Raw genomic sequence first — 27,750 nt, 5'->3', positions numbered from 1 at the left:
CCTTCCTTTCTTGAGCTCAGGCAGTTCAAGCCTGTAGGGGCTCATTATTCTTTGTCTCGGCAGCTCTTCTCACCTCTAAGCCCTTGCCTGGGCTGTGCCCCTCCATTGTCCTCCTCTTCCTCTCCCCTCCTTCTTGTTCATGAGGAAAATGAAAAAGGCTTGAAGAGGGAAGTGATGTGGTGGAGGGAAGGGCGTGTAGTAAGATGGGGACCCTGCTGTCCCCTGCATCCACAGCTCACCTCCACAGGACACCCTTCTGAGAGGCTGATGCTCATAGGTTCATCCCAGGGCCAAGCCCATGGCTGCCCAGGGCCTCTCTCCTTCCGTGATACCTAGTTTCTATTGTATGCAGTGCAAAGCCAAGGAAGGGCTTTCTTTTGGCCTATGTTTTGATTTTTTCAAAAACAGGTTTGCTGGGATATAATTTATATACTGTAAAATTTGTCCATTGTCATGTTCATTTTAAATTGTTTATTATAATTTTTTACATAAGGAGCACAAATCAGTACACAGAGCGATGATTTTTTGTACAGTCTGAACATCAGTGTGATCTCTGCCCATCTCAGCATCAGAACATCAGCTTCCAGAATCTTCCCCACGCATCCCCCACTGTCCCTCTCCTAACTTCTAACCCCACAGAGGTTTGGTTTTTCAAAACTCACCAACACTTTCTTTTCCCTTTCTTTTCTTCTTCCTTCCTTCTTCCCTCCCTCCTTCCCTCCTTCTCTCTGCCTCTCCTCTTCCTCTATCCCTCCACTCCCGGGGTCTCCTTCCAACTCGTCCATTTGAGCTCTCACCCAAAACACACAGTAAGAGAGAACGGGAAAGCCTGCCACACGGTGCCCAGTGAAGCCGTGGGAGGCAGCGTCAGGATGGGAAAGGCCTGGACCCCAGACTGGCCACTGCCAGCTCTGAGGCCCGGTGCTTGTGACTGAACCTCTCTGGGCCTCAGTCTCCTTCTCTGGGAGATGGAAAGGTTAAATAAGGTATTTTTACCTTATGCCTAGGAAGCGTTCATGGAGCACCTGCTCGAGGGAAGTGTCAGTAAGGTTTTGCTGCATAACTGCATTTCTTTTCTCCTTCTTTTAAAAAAAGATTTATTTATTTATTTATTTATTTAGAGATCGTGCGCGGGTGTGCTCATGCCCTTGTGCAAGCAGGGGGAGGGGCAGAGGGAGAAATGTCAAGCAGGCTCCCCACTGAGCATAGAGCCATTCGCTGGGCTTGATCCCACGACCCTGGGATCACGACCTGAGCTGAAACCAAAAGTCAGACGCTCACACAAGGGCACCCACAGGTTCCCCCCTACGTTTCTTACTGAGATGGGACTTTGTGGCCCTGACGTCCACTGCCATTTATGGAGCACCCAGTGTGTATTAGGACTTTGCCTCTCATCTGCGCGGCAACCCTGTAAGGAGAGGTTTCCTCCATTTTCCTCCCCAGATGAGGAAACGAGGCCTGGAGAGGTCAGTCCTGAAGATGTAACCTGGTCAGTGCTGAAGCTGGAGCTTGAAGCCACAGAGTCTGGCTGGCGTGCCCTTGACCCCGACACCTGGGCCAGCCTATATTCACGTCTTCTGGGCTGTGGCCTTCCACAGCCTCCTCAGGGCTCTCTGGAACTGTGAGCCAGGTACCATCTTTTGCTGTGGGATCTTTAGTCAATCACGGAATTGCCCCTCTCAACATGCACCTCTCACCCTCCTGGGGTGAGAGGTGGAGTTCTGGGGAGGGGATGCCCAGGGCAGTGCATGGACTGACTGCCTGGTGGTGGAGGGTTCCGACTGCCCTGGGTGTAGGCAGTGCCTGGGCCTCCTAGAAGCAGGACCTCCAGCCCAGGAGAGACTCTGAGTTCTGGGCAGGGGTTGGCCCTGTGGGGTGGCTATACCCCAGTCCTGGGGCACTGGAGGAGAGCAGCCCAAATCCTGCAGCCCCGACTTGTGGGGCCCTGTCTTGCCAGGTGGGCTTCACGGGGTTGGGGACACGGGGGTGCCAAGAAGGCCAAGTCGGGTGGGACTCCTTCAGGTGGGAAGGGACCAAGGTGGTGTGATTTGTCCTTTAGCCCTGCTGAATGCCCAGTAAACAGCAGGTCATGGGCAGGATTCCTACTATGTTTCCTCCAACAGAGGGAGGGCTGGCCAGGCAGGGGCTGGTCCTGGAACCCCAAGGCCTCCTTCCCACCCAACTCCTAGAACTCCTAGAACTGGCCCCAGGGTGGAGGGCAATGGGGGCCTCCCTGTCTGGTGCGTCAGCCAGCCCCTTCCTTCTGGCTGGACTTGGTGAGAGTGCTGATGTCATCTGCCCTCTTGCCAGCCCCAACTGTCCCTGTCCTGACCTCTGGGTTCCCTGGGGCCAGCCCGGACATCTGTATCCATCTTGCCCCAAACTCTGGAGATTCTGACACATTTCCTTTCACTGCTTCCAGCCATGTTATTTAAAGTAATTAACCTTAATTTATAAATTTTTATATCAAACTGCCTTTTAACTTTTAGAACTGGCAGGAGCAGCCTTATCCCTGGGCTCCTAATAGTTCTCCATTTAATCAAAATTCATCCATCAGGTTCCAGTGTTAAATCATCTTTTAATTGGGAGTTACATTCTGGTTAATAGTTTTATAATTCGCCTCCTCTAATAGTTTTTACCACAGGGATCTCTACTCCATTTTTCCTCACTCTATTATTGCGGCTGGCGGTTCTGCGGGGACGGCTTAGCCGGGCCCCGCCTCTCTGGCCTCTGCTGGCCACCTCTTTTGTTCTTGGTGGTCTCCGTTAAGTTAATCTGGAGAAGAGTTCTTGGGCCTCCTCCTTCCGGGAGCAGGACTGCTCTCCTCACGAGGGGCAGCCCTCTTGCTGCCTGCCGCAACCTTTGGAGCTGTGGCCCCTGTGGCCTCTCGTGAGAAAGCCAGAGACCCAGACCTGGAGTGTGAGAGACAGAGACAGGCCGAGAGAAGCCCAGACTCTATGGAGAGGAAGGAGGGTTCTGGGGGCCGGTGGGTCAGGGCCACGGTGGGCAGACCAGACCATTGGTGGGGAAGGAGAAGCAGAGGCGTTTGCCAGTGGACGTGGCCCTGGCTTGGGCTCTCTCCTGGCTCCACCTGGGGTGCCTGGGGCTGTGGAATTCCTGAAGGCCGGTGGGGAAGTCCAGGGCCTCTCCCCATTCCCTCTGGGCTGTTCCTTCAAAATCATTACAGAGGAGCCACCAGGCCTCCTGCCTGCTGGTGGGTTAGGGCCTGGAGACCACAGGATGGGGGTGGAGGGAGACCCCCTGAAAGCGAGGGAATGAGGGCAGACAGAGAGAGGAGGGGTGTGAGGAAGGCAGAGAGAGGTCCTCTGGTCAGGGAGCCGTGGCCTGCGAGCAGACACACCTGTGCTCCCACAACCCACAGGCTTGTCCAGGCCTGAAACAGACCTAGGAGAGGCTAGTTCTGGGTGCTGCCGGGCTGGGGCCCAGGTGTAGGGCCTGTGGGTGGGGGTGGCTGGCAGGGGGGAGGGAGGTGCCTGCGAGAGCTGGAAGCTGGGGACCCGGGGCTTGGGCTGAGGCCACAGCTGGGGCTTCCCTGGAGAAGGGGGGCCAGTAGGCTGGCTGGACCCTACCGAGTCATGGTCTACCAGCTCTCCCTCCTCAAGCCCCTCCAGTTGGCGACTTTCCATCTCAGTGGGTCTTAGCCCTGATGGCATGCCGGAGTCACCTGGGGGGAGGGTTTAAAAATTCCAGTGTCCTGGCCTGCCCTCCCCCACACTGTGGGTGTTTGAAAATATTATCCACAAATCCTTTGAGACTTCTCCCTTCTAGAGATGGAATCCAGTTCCCTTTCCCTAGAGTGTGGCCTCCTTCTAACAAACAAAAGAAACGCAGAAGTGACAGTGTGCTTTGGCAGGTGAGGGCCTAAAAGGCACTGTGGCTTTCTCTTCACACGCGCTCCTCAATCACTGGCTCAGGGAGAAGCCAGCTGCCACGTGCCCAGGGTCGCTTCAGCAGCCCTGTGGAGAGGCCCTTGTGTCAAGAAACCGAAGCCATCCGCTGACAGCCAGGGGAGCGAGCAGATGACCCGGCTGTGGGCAAACCTTCAGGTGCCGGCAGCCCCCTGCCGCCATCCAGACTGCAGCCCGGGGAGAGATCTGGAGTCAGGACCACCCAGCCAACTGCTCCCTGGAAAGCCACCTCAGAGAAGGAGTGGTGTTTCAAGGGGCTACATTGTGTGTGTGTGTGTGTGGGGGGGAATTTGTTATGCAGCAGTAGGCAACTAATACACACTCATTCCAGAAGCTTCCCCAGGACTGGGGCAGGACACAGGTGTATTTCAAACCTCCCCAGATCCCCCAGTGTGCGCGCCACAGCCCCGAGGCCCGGGTGTGCTCGTGTGAGTGTGTGTGCTTGTGCACCTGGGTGTGTGCCCCAGATCCCCAGGTCAGAGCCTGGCTCAGGGGGGTCTGGGGCAAGGAAAAGAGCCTTAGAGGTCTTGCGGGCAGACCCCTGTGGGTCATTCAGAACGTCCTCTCTGTGAACCTTTGCTGAGTCTCCGTTTCCCCATTTGTGGAATGGGAACATACAGATCACCATTCCGCCCAGCCCTTGGAGGAAGCACTATTGGTGCCGGCTCCTGGCCTTGCTTTGGCGATGTTTTCGTAGCACCAGGGCTCGGGCTGATGGCTCTGGGCGCGATGATCTCTGCCCTACGGCTGTGCAGGTGAGACGTCAGTCCAATGTGAAGTCCCCCTGCAGGACCGGAGCTGAAGGAGGGTCTGCCCTGGGAGACATTCCCAGGAGGAGGCCAGTGTTGGTCCTGGCTGGTTAGGCTTTGGGATTTGAGACCAAGGGCCTGGCCCTCCCCAGCGCCAGCTGGCTCATGCCAGCAGGATGGAGACTCTGTTCACATGCCGGAGACCGAGGACATTGCTTCTGGCCCTGGAAGCAGACCGGTTGACTTCCTTTTAGCTGGGGCGGGCTGGGGGTTGCAGCTGCATCTAGGCCTCTCCTGGCTCTGTGTCCTTAGCTGAGCCTCTCACCCTTGCTGGGCCTCCGTTTTCTCATCTCTGCTGGGGAGGAGCAAATGGTCTCCTGCCTTGTGCATGTGACACACTGCGCCTCTTTGCTGGGGTAGCCTGTGAGGTTGGGAGAGGGAGACTGCCTTGGGGCAGGGGAGCTCCCCAGCACTCCCAACAATCTGCAGACAAAACTGATTCCCCATCCTGGCACTTACTTGCTGTGTGACCTCAGGCAAGCTGCTGCCCCTCTCTGGGCCTTGGTCATCAGATATAGGTAATAATGCCTGTCTCATGGGGGTGCGAGGATAGAATAAGATGCCCCGTGGAGTTTGCCTTGCATGGTGGCTGGCATCCAAGAGAGGGCAAATTTGCTTTTTATGAGCCCCGGTCAAACTTTTTCAGGAGAATTGGAACACATGCTTTCTTTTCTATGGAAAATGGCTTCTCCTTTCCATGGGGCAGGGGAAGAAGGAGGAAGAAAACGGCCCTTGAGGTGAGCCCACCATATGCCCCAGGAGGGCTATGCTCAGATTTTCAGCCCATTGTGGCATGTAAGCCTCATGACAATGAGGATGATTGATCCCATTCTACAGATGAGGAGACGGAAACTCAGGAAGGTTAAGGTACTTTCTTGCTCAGTGTCACACTGCTGAGGGATACAGAACAACCATGGCTGGAGCCCAGGCCCAGTGACTGCAAAGCCTGGGCTTTTTCATGGGTGCTTGAGGGCTGGGAGAAGTCCAGGCTGTGGGCTCTACCTGCTCCCTATAGGGCCCTTGACCTCCTTTCTTTTTCCTTCCGGAAGCTGTCACCAGGGGAGAGGCGGGTGTGAAAGGGATGGTAGAGTTAGTGAGGGGTGTCCAGGAGCACCCTGGCCCTTGAAGGATTTAGGTTAGACTTTCAGGAAGAACACAGGTCCTGAATGCTTGAGGGGGCTGCAGGGAGCCTGTGGGGACTTCTTCGCTGGGGCCGTCAGGGACTGTGAGGAGCTAGGCTCCCCTCTCACGCCATCGGCCTGAGCTTGGGAGGAGGGCAAGCGTTGTCCTTTGGGGAGGCAGTGGTATTGTCGGATGGACCTCTGTGGGGACCCACCAGCCTATATTTGCATGGACAGGCCACCTCTCCTTTGGCTGGTGCACCTAGTTGGTCAAGTTCACAGGCGCCATATCCTGGAACTTAGACTCCAACCCTCAATGCTTGTGAGCAGCGTGACTTTGGACAAGCCGCCTGACTCCCTGTGCCTCTGTTTCCTTATCTGTAAAACAGGGAGAAGAAAACCTCATAGGTGGTGCAAGCCTTAAATGAGAAAAACCCTTCCTAACGTTTAGCCAGGTGCTTGACATGAGAAAATTCAGCCAGCACGTGGTAACCACCGTCAGGAATTACCTGAGAAGGCAAGAGAAAGCAGCGCATGCCTTCAGTCTGGAGTCCCACCTGGCAGGGCTGAGTGGCCTGTCTGAGTTCTGCGTCTCCGCTTCTGTGAGATCTTGAAAAAAAAAATCCATAGAATTTTCCTCAGTTGCCACAACTGCCAGATGGGACCCAAGTCTTGCCCTCCTCTGGGGATAGAGAGACATCAGTGGCCATAAATGTGTTACAGGGGTTCTGGGTTGGAGCGACAGAGCCCACCCCTCACCCTATTCACACGGCATCCCTTATGGGGCTCCCCGAAATAATCTTTGTCCTCACCCTCCTGTGCCAGGCTCTGTGCCCATGTTACCAGCAGCACTTGTCAGGGGTTAGTTCTGTGCATGCTGCAAGGCTGCCCGAAACCTGCAGAGACCTGGAGGTGAGGACAATGATGGCTCCCACTGTACAGAGGAGGACTACGGCTGTGCACTCTTCAGTGACTCCCCCAAGGTCGCAGAAGAAGGCCGGCATCCACCTCTTCCTGCCTCCAGAGCTCCATTTCTCACTCCCTCCAGCCTCCCACCAGATCCCCACAGGGCCCTCCTGAGAGTGTAGGGTTATTGTCATTTCTACAAATGAGCAACCAAGATGCCAGAGAGTCAGTATCTTGTCTAGGTCCCTTCTACTGGCAGGTGACCAGATCTGGGTGCCTCTGACCCCAGAGCCCTGCTCCCTCCTTTCCCAGGGATACCTCTGTGGGACACAGAGGCCTTTGGTCCTAGTATCTAGTTTCCTGTTTTCTTTGCTACCCTCTGTGTCCCTGAGCAAGCCTCTGATCTCCAAGTTTTCCTCTACTCGGGGAGCTTTGTAACTTACCAAGTTGCTGAGGGAACAGTCCTGGCCTGAGCCCCAGTCCTGGGAACCGAGTTCTGTGCATGACTTCTAAGGATTGTTGAAGGAGTCACAGTCCCCATGGTGCCTTATCCAATCTTGGCCCTTATCTTTGACACATAAACTCTCACTGAGTCCAATTCACAGATGAAACAGCTGAGGCTCAGAGAGCCTGAGCTGGACCCTGTCGTCCGGAAGCCTGAGGTGATGACCAGGGGGCCTGCGGCTCTTGTCTCAGGCAGAACGAGAGGTGAGTTCAGGGACAAATAGGGTGGGGGAGAGGGCCTGGAACAAGTGAAGCTCAAAGCGGAGCTGGCCCTCAGGGGCTGCAGGACCCTCTGCGTGTTTGTAGGTGTCTGAGGAGGGGACGGAGAGATCTGCTGGTCTTTCCAGTGCTCTCAGCTGCTGGAGTCAAGCTGGTGTTCCCTGCTCAGCACCAGTGGTATCGGCCGCTGATCAGCCTCCCCAGCCACTTTGCTACCTTCCTAGCAGGACTGTCCCTGAGCCCAGAGGTGAGAGAGCCACCTCGGGGACAAGGGAGACCTAACAGGAGAAGGGGAACAGGGGAGAGAGGCTGTTCTCTTGAAGTCTGTGGGCTTTTAGCACTGCCTGTGGCGGGGGGTGGGGGCGGGGGGGGAGGTGTTCGGTGCCCTTCAGCCTTTACAGAACGGAGGGTTTATTTCCCCAGTGGGTGAAGCAGGTGAGGGACGGTGTAAGGAGAAGAGGCAGGAGGAGTGGAAACTTGGAGAAACCCAGGGATAGAAGGAAAGAGACCAGGGAGGCCCAGCGGCAGCCTGACCAGGCGAGGATCCAGGGTCTCCATTTTTGTGGGGAAGATTTAGACTCTGCTGCAGGGAGAAGGCCCAACTTTCTCTCGAATCCCTTTTGGGGATGGAGGGGGCCAGGCTGGGGACCCTCCCCTTCTCCTAGTCCAGATCCAAGCGCTTTCACTCACTTAGTCCAGCCACTCCCACCTTCTGGCTCGCACCTCAGAGAAGCCTCGGGTTCCAAGAACAGGATTCCCAGGACAACGGGCTGCCAGAGTTTGGCTTGACATACAGATGGGGAAACTGAGGCCCTGGTGGGTTTAGGTTGGGCTCATCTGAACTGCGATTGAGTAGTGACATGGCCTGGGATCCTCCGATGCCAAGTCCTGGATGGGCTGTGGTCCTAGTTATCCTTCTTGGAGGAGGGGGCCATATCCAAGCCCCCTTTTCACCCCAACACCACATAGGGGACTTTCTGGGGGGGGCAGTGAGCAAGGCTAAGAGGCAATGGGAGAGTGGAGGAAGGGCAGGATGCATTTATCAGAGGCCATCTGGGGGCGGGCATTTTACGTACCTGCCTTTTTGGTTCATCACCATCTGCGGGGCAGAAATTATTGCTCCCATTTTTTTTACCAGAGGCAAGCCAGACTCGGAAAGGTTAATTAAATGGCCCAGGGTCACTCAACCAGTGAGTGATAGAAAGCAGGATTCGAATCCAAGTCTGGCTCCAAACCTGGGCTCTTCCCACGCTGTCTTGTGCATGGGATTCGGAGTGGACATGCGGGGGAGCTGGGGCGCAGCTATCCTCAAACTGGGACTCCGGCCGGGCATGGGGGGGTTGCCAGCATGCAACAGGGCGGGGAGGGGGGCAGGGAGGTACTTTGTGGTCTCAGACCTGGAGAGCCTCCGCTAGAATCCTGGCTCTGCCCCCCCTTACCTGTGTTTGGTGGGGTGGCACCCTTCTCCTTTCTGAGCTGCTCGAAAGTAGAGGGAGTGTCTGTGAGGTGTCTCCCAGATGTTTGGTAAGTGAGTGAATGAGAAAGCAACTGAAGGTATGAGGAGGAAGCCCATTTATTCTCACTTGGTTCAAAGGCTGGAATGCCACCTTCGAGTGGGGACAGAGTCCCTGCAGGGATCCCATCTCTGAATCTCTGTCCCTCTCAACCCAGCTAAATCGGGGCCCCCCAGCCCTCTCTGCACGTCAGAGGGAGGCCAAGAGACCTAGCAGTTGGGCGGTAGGTGGGGTACACACCGGCGGCCCCACTGCTGGTGGCTGCTTGTCACCCTACGGCATCCCCTTCCCTGCGAAGTCACCCTGAGATCTCTCTTTCTGCGCTGGGTTAGTTTCTGTTAATTAAACCAATTGTTGGACTTAATGCCCATCCCATTAACATGTCTCCTAGACCCATTAATCACCCACCAGTGGAGGAAGGGGATGGGAGGTGTGTGGGGGGATCAGAGGGAGGATCCTGAAAACAGAGCCAAGCAGCCTTAGGAAGTGAAGGGGCCTGATACTCAAGCCCTTTTCCCTCTTGGGAGTCTTGGAAGCTTCGTTCCAGCCTCTGAATTCCCAGAAGCCTGCTGCTTCTGCATCTTGTGAGGTCCAGCTGAGGCCTTTTGGTTGCGATGACCTTTGGGATTTTACCATTCGGCTTCCCTGGAGCCTTTGGGGCAAGGGTATTGAGAGTGGCCGTGACTGCATGGGTTCAGGGTGGGGACAAAGCTCATTTCTGGAGGTTGGGAAGAAAGGCTGGACGGGAGTGAGAGTTCCCACTGGAGAGACAGGGTTCTCCCCTCTCCACCCATATACCTCTGTCCCAGCCCTGTTCCCTCTGCAACCCCTTGGGGCCAGGTGGGCCTCCCCCAACACCTCGCCTCTCTGCTAGGCTGTCCTGGGGGTGGGTGGACTTAGAGGCAGGTGCTGGGCCCACGCAGGGATGCTCAGACATCTGGTGGGCCTCCCCCTGGTGCCTCCTTCCTTGCTCGTTCCCTCCTGGCGGACCCTGCCCCCTCTGGGCAGTGTCAGGGGCCAGCTGGGGCAGGGAGAGATCTCGGGTGGGGCCAGCAGAAGGTGCATAAATCATTATCGGCGAAGACCTCAGCCCTGAGCCGCCGGGTGGAGGCGGCTGCTCACGGTTCAGGCCAGGGCATAAATCATAATTCCCCTACAATAGATCCTTTTGCAGCCACCATCAGGAAAACTGTGTTGGTTTTATCGATTTTTTGACACGGGGGCCTAGGCAGCGGGCGGCTCCTGAATCATTATGAAATGAAACTGATTAGGAATTCATGGAATACTAAATAAACTTTACGAGCCCGTTGTAAGTTTTTTGATGCATGGGGAGCGGAAAATGAAAACTAATGATATAAAAATTACACAGCGTGCTGAGTATTATTATACCGCTATTGATTTGTTTCAAACTGTACATCAAAATCGAAGAGGGCTGGGGCAGCTCCCGCAGTGAAGCTGGGGATGTTTGGGCTAACCGGGGCTGGAAGACCTTTTTTTAAATTTTTTTTTCCTGTTTTTATTTATTTATTTTTTTCTTTCTCCTTCCTCTACTCACCCTGCTCTGAAATCTGACTCCTTTCTCCCCACCCCCATTCTTCCAGGGAGACTGATGGGGGTCACGTAGCCACCCCCCAGCCTCCGTCTCAGCTTGGAACCCGTACTCTGGCTCAACTTGAATTCCTGGCCCCCGACTGGTCTTTTTCTTTGGAGCTGCGTTTCCAAACTATGAGTTTTTTCTTTTTCCCTTCTGCCTTCCCTTTGTGTCTCTGGGGGAGGACGGTAGGCTTCAGGGAGAAGAGTTGAAGGTCTTGTGGGCATCTTGCTGTGTGACCTTGGGCATGCCACTGCACCTCTCTGGATACAAAAAAGATTGGACTCCTTAGATTGGGTTTCTCAAAGTATGAAGCATTGACCGTCCACACGTCTTCATCAGGTCTTGTCAAAATTACGAATTGCTGGGCTCCTCCTTAGATGCATTGGCTCTGAACCTTGGGAGGGGGATCTGGGAATCTGCCTTTCACTAAGTATCCCATGGGATTCCCATGCATGTTTGATGTAAACCGAGTACCCATCGATCTGAAGCAACGTGTCTGACCCACTCATCCCTTTGGTTTGTCAGAAGTGGCCTTAAAATTGTGAAAGGTGCCCTCTGTATTAGACAGTTTTTGCTAGTTTATGATGCAGTAAGAAACAATCCCCAAATCTCAATGGCTTACGGAACAAAGTTAATTTTTTGACAGTACATCTGTGGGTCATTTGTGGCTCAGGTTTATATATCTTCGTTCTGGGGTTCAGACTGAAAAAGCAGTCCCAATCAAAGACAGGTTATGCCAGTGGCAGAGAGACCCGTGATGTTCTCGAAGTCTTTGCTTGGATGTGGTATATGTCACTACTGTTTCTATTCCATTTGCGGAAAGGAGTCATATCCTCAAGCCCAGTGTCAATGTAGCAGAAAGCACACTTCTTTCACGGGAGGCTGGGCACCAGGGAAAGTCCCCAGAGGGACAGGTTGGGAGAGGAGGCTGTGGAGACGGTAATATGTTATACCATACCCTCCTGGCTTGGTCTGGGGTCCCGGGTCTTACTCGGATGGAGCTGTAGGGTTTTGCCCAGTGCAATTAGGACTGAAACCACTGCTTTACAAAGTGTGCTCATTCTGCACAATCACGTGTCTCCAGGACACTGTCCGTGGACTTCTTCTTCTGCCCACTGCGATCCTGGCCTTCCTCGTGGGGGTCCTCAGTGGACCTGGCTTCAGCCTTTTGTCTCTCTCTTTGTTTCCTTCGTATCTGCCCCCCCTGCTGGAGAGGCCTGTACACACTGGCCCTGGCTCCTCGATGGAACTGCTCTAACAATTAAAATCCTCTTATAAAAATGTCCTTTAACCTCTAAGTTCAGGATGTAAATTTAGATTTTACGTATTGGATTTTTCTTAAAGTGGAACACACAGTAGCTTTCTTTTTCACCCGCGTCTGACTTTTTCACAAGAGATACTCATGGAAGTTATCCTTTTACTAGTACTGTTCTTAGTATGGCTAAACTGCATATCAGCCCGAGTCTCAGCAAGGTTGAACTCTTGCCCTGGACACACAGTGGGTTATGGACAGGATCATATTATTGCCCAGCTCTGGGCATGTCCTGAGTGACCTTCTCATGAAACCCATCTATACTTGCTGTGCAGAGATCACTTGGGGTGGGGTGGGGAGACCCCACTGCATTGACTTGGGTCCAGGAACTGTCAGGGATGTGAGTGGTACAAGTTTGGCCCTTGGGGACCTCAGTATCTCTCTGAGGACACCCTCCCCCCCCCCTCACACTCAGTATGTATACACTCTGCATACAGACCTTTTAAGAATTAGACAAAATGGATCACACCATCATCCAGAAAGGACATGGGAGTAAGAATCTCAAGGTTTGAGTTCAAATCTCAGTTCTGCCCATCTCAGAGGCTTTGGAAAAATGACTTTTTTTTTTTTTTTTAATCCATGATTCAGTTTCCTCCACTGTCAAAGGTAGATTTGCTTAATCCATCTGAGATTCCTTTCAGAAGATTAGAATGGGCAGAGGTTAGCACACTGGCACAAATTCCACAAGATATTGATACCTGTATTAGTCCCAGCTCATTTCAGTTTGGGGAAAGAAGCTGATAGAAACTCAAACTGGCTTAAGCAATATGGTTACTAATGCAGTATGATCCAGAAGTTCAGACCACATTATCAAAGATCTGTTCTTCTCTCAGATCTTCTTATCTTTCTTTAGACTGGTTTCTTTCTCAGTCATATTTTCTACTCATGGTGACAAAATGGCTGCCAGTAGCACCGGGCCCACATCCTTGTGATTCAACAAAGAGAGTATCTTTTTCTTAATAGTAACGGTATAATTCTCAAGACTCAGTTTCATTAGCCCAGCTTAGGTTACATGCGCACTTATATACCAGTCACGACAGCTGGGGGCAGAGGGAGGATTTCAGGCCCATGGCTATCCCTGGGGCCAGGGAGTGGGTTCTGCCCCCGTAGAACCATATGGACTCAGTGTGGGAGACGAATGCAGGCTCCCAAAGAAATCTGAAGTACAGTTTCAAAACAGAGATTCTGGGCAGATAAATGCCATAGATGTCCCCCAAAGTCCCTGAGGTCGGGGGCAGTAGTGGTGGGCAGGGTGAGGGCAGAATAGGTGAGGCTCTTCTGGGGCTAAGTCACGTCTGGAACTTTGGAGACAGCTAGGATCAAGCCCGAGGCTGGGCTTGTCACATGTCAGGGGCAGCTTGGAGACAGCAGAAGAGCATGGGGGCTGTCTGGGGCAAAGGGCGAAAGTGCCCCATTTTTACCATTAGCATCCTCATTTCTTTGAAAGCATGGTTGGTGCATTGTGAACAATGCGGGGCTCTAAGGATCGACACCTGGGTTCACCTCCAACTTGACTTCTTCCCACCTGCGACCCTGAGCCAATCATTCCCTGACTCTTGGAGCCCGGTTTCGGAGGATCCAGCAAGAAAATGTTATGTGCTGGCCCCACCCTGGCTCCTAGAAGCCGCTCAGGTAAGACTCGATTGTCCTCCAGCCTTAGACCTTGCGTGCAGAATTCCTGCCGGGGTTCTCAGTTGGTTTGTCTGCTGTGTTGTCCTCTCTGGTCTTTGACGGAGGGCAGGACCCTCTCACATTCGTGCTTGTTGCCAGCCTTGGCGCTGGGCCTGGCTCATGATCTCGAAAAGGAATGGCCATGGGGCAGAGTCAATGCGGAGCGTCTCATTGGGCGATCTTCCACGGGTGGAGCCTGAATGCAGCTGGGCCCCATCAGCCTCCGCTCTACCCCTCTACTGGCACTGCCCCGTGCACCACGTGTACGTCCCGTTCCCGGCGTACGGGCGAGCAGCGTGGATTATGCTACGGTGTTCATGGGAAGACAGGGGAGCAGGTGACATCACATACCACACCCCAAACTAATCACATCATTCACAGGGCTTCTCTCTTCTCTTCCAGATACCACTCTTCCCCTCTTCTCCACTTCTGTTTCTTTAAACAACAACAACAACAACAAAAAACCATCAAATATTCAAAACCTCTTTTCGTATGCGGCAGCAAAAGAACAGGTCACCTGGCTTCATTCAACCTGCTTCACCCCCTTGTTTGCACTGTGGGTGCAGACCACAGGCTTCTGTGTCCCTGTGTGCCCAACGGCCTCTCAAGCTGTCCCCCGTGTTGATTCCCTGAGGCTCAGAGAGGGGACGTGACTTGCCCCATGTCACCCGGACCTTATGCAGGGTTCCTCCCTCTGTGCCCCAGGCTCCATTTTTTTGAGGGGGTCTAGGTTTGGCTCCCTCCCATGCCTATTGGCTCCCATGTGTGGGGGTGCTGTGTGGGAGGGCAGAATTGCTCCTGGATGGCTCCTGTCCTGCTCTTTGGGGTGATACACGGAATTTAGATGTGGCTCTGAGAGGCTGTTCATTCATTCCCGACCGTATCGACTACAGAATTGAGTGCTACAAGTAAGAAGGAGTTTAGCTATTATTCTCCTACTGATTTGATTTAGTGTTTGGTTTATTCTTGTCCCTGCCCCCCTCCTCTCCTCGTCAGTTTGACATTTGCATACGGTTTCCCTGCAGTTTTGTCGAACACATGTTTTTTCTGGTAACTCCCTCCTTTGGCTTGAATGGTTTTATTCTGGGGAGTTTGGAGCCCACTGAGGCCTCTTGCTTCACTACCCTGAACTTTTTCCTTCCACCTGCTGTGGGGAGGGGCACATAAAAAAACTGGATTTCTCTAGTTCTTGCCAGGATTCCCGCTGCCTAGCAGGCTTTGAGTGTTTGAATGTTGGTGGGGGAGAGGGGCGGGGGGCGTTAAGCATGCTTATAAATAATCTGCACCCCTGCCCCGGCACTGGGTGCCCTCTGCCTCTCCCACCAGGTACCTCTGCCAATGCCTCGAAACCCTCAGGGTGCTAGAGATGCCCAGCGGTGAGGTCCCTTTTGCCAGCAGGGGTCCCCCAGCAGCGCTGCTCTGCCTCGGGGTTTAGGGAATACCTGGTTGTCTTAATTTGCTCTCTCCCGGAAGCAGATCTCAAGACAAGGATTCAGGTATTGGGGAGTTGGGGGATATGTGGGACAGAGAAGGGTACCCCCGTAGGGAGCTGACTTCAATCCCACCCCAGTTTTTCCAGGTTGTCCAACACACCTGACTGCAGGGGATGAGGGAGGGGTCCCCAGGTGACCCACTAGAAGGCTGTTGAGCTGAGAAAGGGCCAGGCAGGACAGCGTGATCTTCAACAGAAATCTGCAGATTCCTGGGTTCTAACCCCTCTGTCCAGCCGGCCTGAGCTGGAACCCGTGGGGTGGGGGGGCAGGGAGGCAAGGGGGACAAGGGGAGGCCGACATATAGGCAAGTGCGTCAGCAATAGGATGATTAACAGTGACCAAGAGGAGTTTGAATGATCACCTACTCAGAGATGCCATCTGCAGAAGGCAAGGAGCTAGCATGCATTAGACACCTACTGTGTACCAACCCTGGATATACGGGGTTAGAATGCAAGCTCCTTAAAGCCTAGGGCCCATGTCTTATTTCCCTTTATATTCTCAATGCTCAGCATTGTGCTTGGCTTTTAGTTAGAAAATCTGGAATAACAGTAAAAATAGCTGCCATTCACCTACTAGGTACTAAGTGCCTTACATTCATTGTACTGAATCCTTATGAAAAATCACTCGTGGTAGGTACTATTATTCCCATGTTACAGATGAGGAAACTGAGGCACAATGGGGTTAAATGACTTGCTCACGGCCAGACATCTAAGTGGCAGAGTCAGGATTTGAACTCAGGTTTGTCTGCCTTTTAAGTGCCTGATTTTTTCCCTCCTTTGTGACATGTTCCTGCACAGGGAGGGAAATCAGACCACAGATGTCCTTGGAAGGTCCTCCAACCTCTGAGGTCCTGTCTTGTTAGCTGCCATCCCCCTCGGCCCCCCACCAACCACAAAGAAAAGGAAAAGTCCTTTCCTCCCCCTCAGGTGGCTTGTGGCGGATTACTTAGCGCTTGACACGGCGTGTCTCTGTGTCAGTGTTCCCGGGCGGAATTAAATCAGGACAGGAAAATATTAATTTGGAGTTGGGGATGGAGGCCGCTCCTTTCCAATTACTCTCCACCCCGTCAGGCTTATCCTGGCGCAAACAAGGAAGGAGGCTGGATTAATTGCTTTGGACTCTGCCCCACTCCAGTCCCAATTACTGGGCCGCCTTGGCTCCCAGCGTTATGAAGCACACTGCTGTGCGGGAAATTGTGTGAAATTTTAACGGATTTTCAGGCGCAATAATGGAGCACAGGATTCGGGCCCAGCATTCGCCGGGCGGCTGGGCCCTCTGTGCCTCAGCTGAGGTTAAGCTGTTTGGGGTTTCTTTGTGTATTCACGGATCATCTGGTTAACCCCAAAGCCCAGGGCCACCAGAAGCGTTCGGACCCTGACCCTGCAGAGGCAGGGTGGGCTCCTGGAGGACAAGGAAGTCCACTGCCTTGATAATAACACCACTTTCTGAGCCTCCGCACGTGGAGGTGCTTATCCACAACATCTGTAAGCCTCCTCCCTTAAAGTTCTTTTTTTTTCTCTCTTCATCTTATAAAGGAGGCAGAGGGGATGCGGAGAGGTTAAATGATTTGCACAAGGTTACCTTGTGAGTTAATGGCGAGGTCAGCATCGGAATCCATGTCTGTCTCCAAAGTTACCCTGTTATCTGACACCTCTGTGCCTCCTCATCTTCTCTCCCTTCTTCTTCTTCTTTTTCTTCTTTTTTTTTAAGATTTTATTTATTTGACAGAGAGAGAGATGACAAGTAGGCAGAGAGGCAGGCAGAGAGAGAGGAGGAAGCAGGCTCCCTGCTGAGCAGAGAGCCTGATGCGGGGCTTGATCCCAGGACCCCGAGACCAAGACCTGAGCCAAAGGCAGAGGCTCAACCCACTGAGTCACGTAGGTGCCCCCTTCCTTCTTCTTTAGGATGCATTATACACCTGTCTCCCCCACCACCCACCCCAGCACTGGAGCTTGCAGCGGACAGGGAACTTTCTTAGCCTGTCTCTGCATCTTCAGCCTCTGGCACACAACAGGTGCCCACGAGAGGTTTGTTGAACTGCCTTGAACTTGGCTGTGCACCAGAACTCCAGGATTTGTTAATGGAATGAAAAGGGTGGGCTGGGTGCAACCTGGAGACATCCCCAGATCAGTGAGAACTAATCCCATTGGAGCCCATCCGGAACCCCCAGGAGGGATGGCATCTCCAGCCCTGCCATATAACAGGCGCAGAGTTCTTCCCGTGTAGAGTTTCTGTTCATCCTCACCATGACCTTAAGAGATAGGTGGCGTCACCCGCATCCGAGAGCTGTAGAAGTGAGGCTCAGAGATGGGAGGGGACCTGTTTGGGGTCATCCAGCTAGTAAAGGATGACCTGAGGTGCTGAAGGCCAGAGCCCCATGACTCTGGTCTGTCTTAGGGCTGGAAAGGCCTGCGGCATGGGTTTCTACACCCTTTCAAGTCATGGCACCTGTGGCTTAAACAGCAAACAAAATTCTACCCGCAGGTTCCATATATCAAGCTAGTAAAAGGAGAAATGCTCTAGTGAGAGAGGGATCCTGGGACCCTGTATGACCGCCGAGCAGTTGGATGACGAGGACAGAGTTAGTGGAGGAAGGAACAGTGGGATAGAGCCTGGGGACCCGAGCGCTATGCAGCTCGCAAATAGGACTCTGGCGGGGTTCCGCGTGGAAAGGGAATCCCACTTGAGTCGGGGGGGCCCAAAGAGAAGGACCCTGCAAGATGCTAAGGGTTGCAGGGCAGTGAGGGCGAGGCACGCCGTGATCATCATTAGTTGTCCAGTTCTCACCTGCCCCTTTTAGCAAAAGGAGAAATAATTATGCACAGGGGGTGCCCCCTTTGTGGCCATCATTTAGTTTAAGAAACTGGCCTCTCCCCTCACCCTTTTAGCCAGCAGCACCACCAATGGCGGCCTCATTGATTCATGGCCTCCTGGATACAGGAGAACGGTGGTTCTCAAACTGGAGCTTGCCTCGAAATCTCTTGGAGGGTTCATTAAGCATGGTTTGCTCAGACCCACTGCAAGGGTGTGTGCCATCATTTGCATTTCTTTTTTTTTTTTTTTAAGATTTTATTTACTTATTTGACGATAGAGATCACAAGTAGGGAGAGAGGCAGGCAGAGAGAGAGAGAGAGGAGGAAGCAGGCTCCCTGCCAAGCAGAGAGCCCGATGCAGAGATCGATCCCAGGACCCTGGGATCATGACCTGAGCGAAAGGCAGAGGCTTTAACCTACTGAGCCACCCAGGCGTCCCCATCATTTGCATTTCTAACAGGGTCCCAGGTAACGCTGTTGTCACAGGCCTGGGGAACACACTTTGGGAATCGCTAGGTGGTGTCTCCACTATCACAGCACCTGAGAACCCTGAGCTTCCCCCAGCCCAGGGACCTTCTGAGCAAATGCGGGAGGGATATAGCCAGCTCTGACATTTTGCACTCCCCAAGCCTACCCTTCCCTCCAGCGATGTGTAAGACAAATGCATTTCTTCTGCATTTCCATGGCCCCTACCCAAGCACTTCTGTTCCAGAGAGCAATGGCAGAATGCCAAGGGCTCGATTCTCTGACCAATGCCCCTAGTTGGAGACCCTCCTAAATGGATTCTGAGGACACACTCTTGCTTCATCCCCAGCCCCAAGCCCAGAGGGGCCCAAGGGAAGCTGGGCCCTGTCCTGCAAGCCCTTTGCTCCCACCACCAGGTGAGAGAGGTCAGGCAGTGAGCATCTCCGGGGGCCTGGAAGTGGCGGGAGGGGGCTGTGATTGCGGGCTTGATTGTGGCCCCAGGACCTACCCCCCACCCCCTGCCCCATTGATCTGGCTCTGCAGGCTTTGCCAGGACTACCATCCAGAGAGCCCGTTTGCACCTGTGTCGAGGCCACCCAATTAGCTAGTTTGGTGTTTTATAATTAGGTCCTTTAAAAGAATTCATAGGTGGTGATAATAAGCCATTTAAAAATCTATTAAGCTTTGAGGGTAGTTGAAGGGAAACTTTGTAACCACGTGCCAACTTGCTTTCTTTTCTCCCTCTGTGCCTCTTCCTTCTACCTTTCTTTAGTTCTTCTTTCTGCCTCTTCTTCTCCCGCCCTCTTTCACCATCTGCATCCGCAGAGCTCCTCTGACTCCTCCACTGGGCTAAATGCTGAGACCTTTTGATGCCCCTCCAGTGAGGCAGTGGCACACGCCGATTCCATCAATCCTCCCTGTGGCCCTTGGAACCAGATACAGCCATTATCCCCATTTGCTAGGCAAGGGGACTAAAATGCAGAGAGGTGGGACAGCCCCTCCGAAGCTCCACGCCCTGAAGTGGCCAAGCCAGAAGCCGAGTGTGGACAGCCTGGCCTTTCATCCCTCACCAAGGCACACTTTCCTTGGTCTGCATCGCCCTGTCCATCCACAGCCCCCGTCCTCCTTGCTCTAGGGCTCCCACCGAGCTGGTGGAGCTGAAATTTTACAAATCACATTCCTGTTTTCCCAGAGTTGGTGCCAGTAGTTCAGAGCTAACTTCAGATGGGTTTGTAATGGACAATGGCTTCTAATACATTTTGCCTCTCTAGCAACTCTTCCCACTTGGGTTCCTGCCAAGGGAGTGTGGTGGAAGGAGCAGGTTGACTGCTTCTCTTCCCCTCTCCCTCCTTCCTCCTCCCTCCCTCCCTTTCTTCCTTCCATCCTCCTTTCCTTCCTTTTCTGTGCTGGACCTAAGGAGCTAAAGATGAATTCAGCCAGTTTCTAGCCAAGGAGACTCCCTGTCTGCATCAGACACCGCTGTCCCATCACCCTGTGTTTTTCCTTCAAAGCACTTATCATCACAGGAAATTCTCTCCAAGATTTGCTCACTTCTTCACTTACCTGTTTATTACTTCTCTCCCCATCAGAATGCAAGCCATCAGGGTGGGAGTGGCAAAGACAGGTCTATCGGTATCTGAATCCCTGGGGCCTGCCTTGGTTCCTAGCACAGAGCAGGACTCAGTCCTTTTGAACCTGATCTTCCGTTTCCTTATCTATAAAATGGGGATGACAATGTCTCCTCTACAGGGCAGTGAATTGTCTCATACACAGCAAGTGACCTGCAAATGTCAGGGCTCTCCCTCCACCCGCCTACCCTCCTTGGGTAAGCCTTGCAGTGCGTAGAGAAGTTCTGGTACTTTAAGAACTTTGACGACTTTTTTTTTTTTTAATAGCACAAAGAATTTTTCTGTAAAGCAAATGAACCCTCCTAGATTTATCTACTTAGGAAATTGGGTGTTTTTGTCTGTATTGGGCTTTCTTAAAGTGGGCCAACTGAGTGTGTATAACTATAGAAACATATACATGTATGTATTAGTACCTTGTTACTATAATTCATGATTATGCAGATTCTGAGAGAACAGGCTCGAATCATGCCTCCTGGAAGCATCACCATGCCTGCAGAGATATAAAAGTCAGACCCAGGGCTGTGGCTCCAGAGTGTGGCTGGTGGAGAATTTGCACTGACAGAGACCCGGGGTCCTTCACTTAGTAGTTGCGTGACCAGTGGGCAAGTTTCCGAATCTCTCCAGGACTAACTTTTCTCTTCTGTGAGCTGTGGAGGGGGAAATATTTATGTCTATCTTATGGCATAACAACCTTATTAAATGAGGCCATGAGATCAATCATTTATTGAACGAAAGCTTATTGAACAACTTCTATATATGCCAAGCACTGTTCTGAGCTTTGGTGATTCAGCCGTGAGAAAGAATCCGCGGCCCCATGGGGCTTACAGTCTAGTGGGAATAATGCATGTGAAACTCTTGGAACGGGGCTCAGGGAGTGCTGGCCAGGAAGGTGGCTGTGTATGGAGTGGTTCTGTGGTGACATGGTTTGCAGATCTAGGTGCACATCTCCTCTTTGTCTGCGAGAAGAGGTACACGTGGCTGGTTCATCTCCCTGTAATTGACCTGTGATGGGAGATGGACTTGCTCCTCTCTTTCATGAGGCTGGGATTCTTTGTATGTGTGTATTTTGGGAATGAGTGGGTATGGGGGAATGTGTGCCATTCAGTGAACAGTTCTGTCTTATTTTAGCTTGCTCTCCCTGCCCCCCCCCCCCTTTCATGCACAACTACTGCCCTCTCTCATATGCACACTTCACCTTCCATGCTCTGGCTGGCCCTGTTCCCTACACCCAGACCACTTTCTTCCTGACTCTACAGACTCCACCCATCCTTCCAGGTCCTCCTTCATGAAGTTGTCCCTGCGTTGTCAACTGGGAGGTGTCCCTTCCTTGACTCTCCATCTTCCTCCTTTCCATGGCTTGTGTCCCTTTCCTCCCCAATGTCCCTTGACTTGTTTCTGTTCCTTGGTGGGGTGTGAACTCCTTCAGGGTGAGACCCTGTTCTGTTCATCTCTGTGTCCTCTGTACCACATCGCTTTACTTGAAATAGATTGCCAACGAACATTTCTTAGGCAATTAAACAAATGTATGGCTCAGCAGATTTATTTAGCATCATCAGACTTTACTCTTTCTGGGGGTAGGAGATCTGAGGCAGGGGCCTTTTGGGGAGAAATAACAGCCTTTTTGAGTTTTGTTTTGTTTTTGCCTGTGTGCAGAAGCTCCCATGTGTACGCGGCAACCTGCCTCTCTGTGCACTCTCCACATGCATCCACAGAGCCTGGGCAGTTGTCTTGGGTTTGTATGTGGGGGGAGCGTGTGGTGGCAGCCCAGTGCCCAGTGATGGATGAGGGGGGTGGAGGTGACTTTCCCAGGGGAAGATTAGCGCCTGGCAGCTATGATTTGTCTCATGCCCTCCTGTCCTTTTGCTGGGCCCCACTGCAGAGTCATTCATTACAGAGGCCGCTGTCACAGGGCTGGGGGCAGGGGCTGAGCAATGTGTGGATGTTGGGGGGGTTGGACCCCTCTCCCAGAGAGCCTCTGCCAGAAACCAGAGCCCTCTCTGTGGCCATGCAGCAGTGCTCTGAAGTTGTGAAGAAAAGGAACAAGTTGCAGTTCCCCTTCTCAGTTGTACCTACCTCTGCACTCAGGTAACACGGTGTGATGGGGGAGAGGGGTGCTCATTCATTCATTCATTCATTCACGTGGCAAACAATTTCACTAGGTGCCCACCAGACCTTCAAGGAACACACCATTTCTAAAGGAAGGCGGGAATGTAAACAGATAGTGTAAGGAGGGTAGCAGTCTGCTTAGACAGGTGTCCTCCAGCCTGTGGGACCTGAGGCCAAGGGAGAAGCCACAGGGGATGGTGGAAAGGACACTGAACTTGGAGAATGAAAACTTAGGCCTGAGTCTTGGCTCTATTACTTTACTAGTGTTATGGGCTTAGATAAATCACTTCAAACGTGCTATAAAATAATGTTAATGCTTAAGCTTTTGTGCCTACATCTCTAAAATGGGGCCAATGATAAGTCCTCCATCCATAAGGCTGTTTTAAAAATGAAAATGCTATCAAAGTATTTTTTAAATTGGAAGGTGCTGTATAGATATGTGAGATCATTTCTTCTACCATTCTGCTACCAGGATGGTGGTGGGCGTGGGGAGGGGTAGGAGGGAGGTGCAGGGAAGCCAGAAGAGACTACAAGAAAAAATAATACAATACCCCCTTGTATTTATACAACCCTCTACAGTTTACAACACAGTTTTACACTCTTATATTTCTTGATCCTTACAAAAACCTTCCAAGTCAGGTCAAGGCAGGTATTATTAACTCATTTTGCAGGGCAGGAAGAAGCTCAAAGAGGATAAAAGGCTTGCCCAAGGTCACTCACTTGGTAGGTGGAATCTGGTTATATCTGATACTCAGGACTTTGTGCTCTTTCCCTGTTTCTACACACCAAGGTTTCTCCTGTTTGGTAACAACCTCCATTCATCTCTGCTCCATTCCGGGTGGCATTACCCCTACCCTGTAAGACCCTCCTTCCAAGAATGGATGTAGCATCTTCCCCATTTCCTACACTTCCATTGTGCCAACTTATGACCACTTTTGGACACAGCTGTGCCAGGGAATGGGGGAGGAACAAAGAGGGATCTGTAGGTTTGAGAGTGTTAGAGGGGGAGGGGAGGGCAAGCTGAGATTTTCTAAAAGCCCTCATCCAAATCTAACATGCCAACTGCTACATTTGTATGGTAAGGGGAGGAGAGTGCTGAGAGAAGGAGGAAGGAAAGAAAAGGCAAGAAAGAAAGGGAGAGGGAAATGGAAGTTGGGTTGGAGAGCATGAAGAGGGACTAAGGGGAGGGAGAAAATACAAGAGAATGGGGAATAAGGCAGAAAGGAATCTGGGAGACATGAGGAAGGAAGGGGAGAAATGGGGAAGGATTGAGGCCTGAGAGGCTGAGAGGGTGTTGGGGGAGGGCCAGCACAGCTCTGGCAAGGGGTGGGAGATTGAAGGCTGAATCGCAGCAGGCTGTGGAGGAGAGGAATAAGTCATAAATGCTGTGGGAGCAAAGGTCAAATATAGACTGATGGCTCCATTGTTTCCCAGCCTGTGAGGAGGACCCTGTTGGGGGTTGCTAGGATGCTTAACCCTTCCCTGCCCAGGTTTTGATGGTGAGGCTGGCTTGGGGATGCAGAGTGAGAAAAGCACCTGTGTATCAGGGGTGAAGTTTGGGGGGCTGGAATTAGGTTTGGACAAAGACCCCACAGGTTTGGGACTCAATCTTGGGAGAAGGGACTCAAGGGTTCTCTCCACCTCAATTCATAGGAAGAAAATAAAAACATACCAGTTCTCTTTTTCTACTAGTAATAGTTCTCTTTTGCATTCCCGTAGGGGCAGGTTTTCTAGGGGAGAAGGAAATTAGTGGAAAATGGCTGTTGAGTAACACCTATCAACAATAACAGCAACAATAATAAATAGTATTAGCATTACAAAATAAATATTTGCTGTACTATATCATAAAAACAAAATTACTATCAAATAGTATTTATCATGAGCCCATTAATATGTTGTTATATGTGCAGTGTTTATGGTTTCCACTAACTTTAACAAACATAACATGATTTAAATGTGTGTGATTGGCCTTATCAGTACTGTTTGCCACTGAAGATACTGATGCTTGGAATTACCCAAATTATGTCAGTTAGCAGCTTTTCAAATCCTAATCCTCGGTCTTTCCACCACTCCACAACTTTCCTTGGGCAGTATCACATCCACTATAGAGGGGGAGAAAGAGGGATTTTGAGGAAATATTTGGTTATGAAATGTCTCTTGCCAGTTGGGAAAACCAAATGTAATTTAATTGGTTAGAGATGGGGGAGAGGTAAAGTCCGTCTGCGGGATGGGACTTCAGCACCACAGACAGTTCCAAACCCAAGACCCCTCTCACCGGTCACTTTTCCATAACCCCGACATTCTTCCGGGGAGGGGTCTATCGCCAGACCCCTTTGGCCCTCCCCCAGGGAAGAGCTGGGGGGGTGCTGGATGTGGACTCCTCAAGCGTTGTAACCACCCCCTGCACCCCCCACTTCTGCACCAATGATGTATAGACTGACAAAGGACTTAATGCTGTGAATACATAAAGCGGCCGAGGCTTGGGCGGTGGAGGGTGACAGCTGCCCTTTAATGCTTGGCTTTTTAAAGATCATGGTAGAGTTCAGAAAGTATAGTCATGAGGTTTAATGATTTAATGGGGACGACTGGGGAGCAAAAATAGTTACTGCGCCCTGGGGAAAAGTGACTCCTCATACATATTACTTTAGCCTAATGGCCTATAACGCCCTCCCCCCGTGCCCGTGGGGGGAGTCACGCTACATAGCCGCTGTAATACCGAATGGCCTGATTAAATGCATATTAAACAATACTAAATTGGGAAAAAAAAAAGGCAGAGGCGGTGCTAAATGTATTTATTCCGTTCTGTGAGGGAAAAATGTGACTCCTCTGGTGTTGGATGAAAGAGGTCCTCCTACCTAAACTACTTCTTAAAAGATGGTGCCCCAGTGGGATCCCGGGGTAGGAAAAATCTCGGTACTCTGGGAGGAGCTTATGGAGACACCTTCAAAAATGGGGGGAGATATTAGTCATCAAGGGTCTGGAATGCCAGGAGTAAGAGGGGTGAGCCACCATCTCAAGAGACCTCATGTGGGACACTTGTCCACGAGATGTGGTTTGATTCAAACCAGTCATTTTTGAGAGGCTGCTTTGTTAGTAGGTCCTGGGAATACTCTGGGATTCTTGAGTCCACCAGGGTGGAATCTTTACCTGTAAACCATTTCCCCACAACATTGCAACCAAGATCACCAGTTTCTAAGCTCTCTGATTAGGCTACAGTGAGAATGCAGCTTTAGTTCTCCAGTGCACCTGGGTTCTATAGACCATGAACATGCATTAGAATCACTTGGGGATGTTTTTAAAATGCCAGTGTCTTGTGGTTATATCTCAAGAGATTCTGACTCAGTTGGCCCTGATGCAGCCCAACAGTTGGTGTTTTATGAAACCTATCCAGGTGATTCCTGGCCAACCCATTGGCATGAAGAACATGGATTTTGGAACCAAGCTACTTTTTTTTTTATTATTTGACAGAGAGAAATCACAACTAGGCAGAGAGGCAGGCAGAGAGGCAGGCAGAGAGAGAGGAGGAAGCAGGCTCACCGCAGAGCAGAGAGCCCGATGTGGGGCTCGATCCCAGGACCCTGGGATCATGACCTGACCCGAAGGCAGAGGCTTTAACCCACTGAGCCACCCAGGTGCCCCGGAACCAAGCTACTTTGATTTAAATCCTGAACCTGCTATTTATGACTAGTGTAACTTTGGGCAAGCTAATCTCTATGTGCTTCAGTTTTCTTACCTACAAAATGGGGATGTAATAGTACTGACTTCCTAAGGTTGATGTAAGGATTAAATAAGTTAATACATGTTGAAGTACTTAGAACAGTGTCTGGTATATAGTAATTGCTATGTAAGTGATAGCTACATTGATTTAACATTTTAAATGTGCCTCCCTTGAGGCTCCTATCATAGACTGCAATTCATTAAGTTATTTGTGTATTTATATATGTTATTCAAGTGCCTTAAGGATGGATTCTAGGGTCTGTACCTCAGGGATTTTTTTCTCTTAGTTCTTGAATGGCTCAGGTCCAGTTTGGGACCCAGATAAGTTCAGATATTGCCTTCCCCAAAAAGAAAAAGAAAAACTTTGAAGCTTGGATGAGGATAGGGTAAGAAGGACAGGAATATAATTGTGTAGAAACCCATTTGCCAGCCAGATTCCAGGATGAAAGCTCTGCCTGTCTTCTTGGAATATTTGAAACACTTGAGAGAGAGCACCTAAGTAGATGGGTACTCTCATTTGATGGTGGCTACATTCAGAAAATCTCACTGGTGAGTGAGTATTAAATAGAGCTCTGCTTCTGGCTTCTTGTGGTCATATGGGGTTGGAAGGTACATGAGTGTACATTCATCTTTTACTTGCCTATAGGGTAACTTTGTTGAAGTGCAATATTATCTCCACAGGCTACTGGTTTGCCTAGCCACTGACTAGGATGTAGTGGTATGGACCCAGAAACTATCCAAGGCATGGGCTATAGTCCCCAGTGCTCTTCACCTGCTCCTGGCAAGCACCTGCTCTTGTGTGTTGGGAAGAATGAGGCAGGAGTATGGACTGCAGGGAAGATACCATCTTCTCCAACTATCTTCTGTAGTTTTAGATGTGTGATATACAGGATTCTCTTAAAGTGGCTTTTCCAATCTCATCACTAACAATGACACTTTCCAAGGCTTTTGTCCAGAAAAACAGAGCACTGACCCTCATTCACGTTGCCCTTAGATACCTCCCATCTTGGTTCATCCTGTGCCTTTCATCTGAATTATTTCATGTCCAAATTCTTCCTACCCCACAAAGCCTCTAGCAAGGCTCGAATACCGTCACCTCTAGCAAGTGTCCTCTAATAGAATGGGCTTTCTCTCTTAACCACTTTACAGCTTTTATAGTTCCCTCTCTCATTGCCCTTATTAAAAACTGCATTGTACCATATTTACCTGGGCTCCTCCTAGCTCAACCCCTGTACTCTATGGTTCTGGAGGGCATGGGGCCTTGTCTAACCAGTCTGTGTGTACCTCACTCTCTAAAATCGAATGCAGGATTTATCTCAGAATTGGCATGTATTGTTGAACAGATGTATGGAGAATTGAGTGAATGAGTAAGTGTTCTTACCTATCAAACCTCACATTAAGTAAGAGTGCACAAGTAAACTTTCCTAGACCTGGTCAGAAAGGCTTGAAAGGGGTGGAAAACATCCTGTTGGGGGAGTGAGCGTTAGAAAGCCCTCTGTTCCAACCCTAGACTCTCCCTTTTGGGGGAGGGAAGGGGAAGGGAAAACTGATTGATTCCTCCTTCCTATTCCACAGACACTCCTCCACACACTCACACATTGTCACACACACAGACCTCACTACCTGCCTTCCTACCTTTTTTCCTCCCTCAACTGCATTTTAAATAAATGGCCATTAAAAAAAAATATCCTCCTCTTCCCATCACTACACGAGCCAGACCCTCCCACCCCCAGGTCCCTGACGCTCTTAGATTTTCCTGCTGCCACGTTCCACCCTGAGCCATGTCTTCTAGTATTTTGCTTTCAAATTGTGTCTCCTGCCATTTGTGCCACATTTAAAATGCTAACAGTACAGAATGTCATTTACAGAACCGGGGCGTTTGCTCCGGAAAATTAATTTGACTTATTCCTTCTGCCTGTTCCTATCTCCAGGCCAATATTATGCTACTC

This window comes from Meles meles, chromosome 18 (assembly GCF_922984935.1).
Source record: "Meles meles chromosome 18, mMelMel3.1 paternal haplotype, whole genome shotgun sequence".
NCBI classification, from domain to species: Eukaryota; Metazoa; Chordata; class Mammalia; order Carnivora; family Mustelidae; genus Meles; species Meles meles.
Note: the sequence above shows the minus strand (reverse complement) of the source record.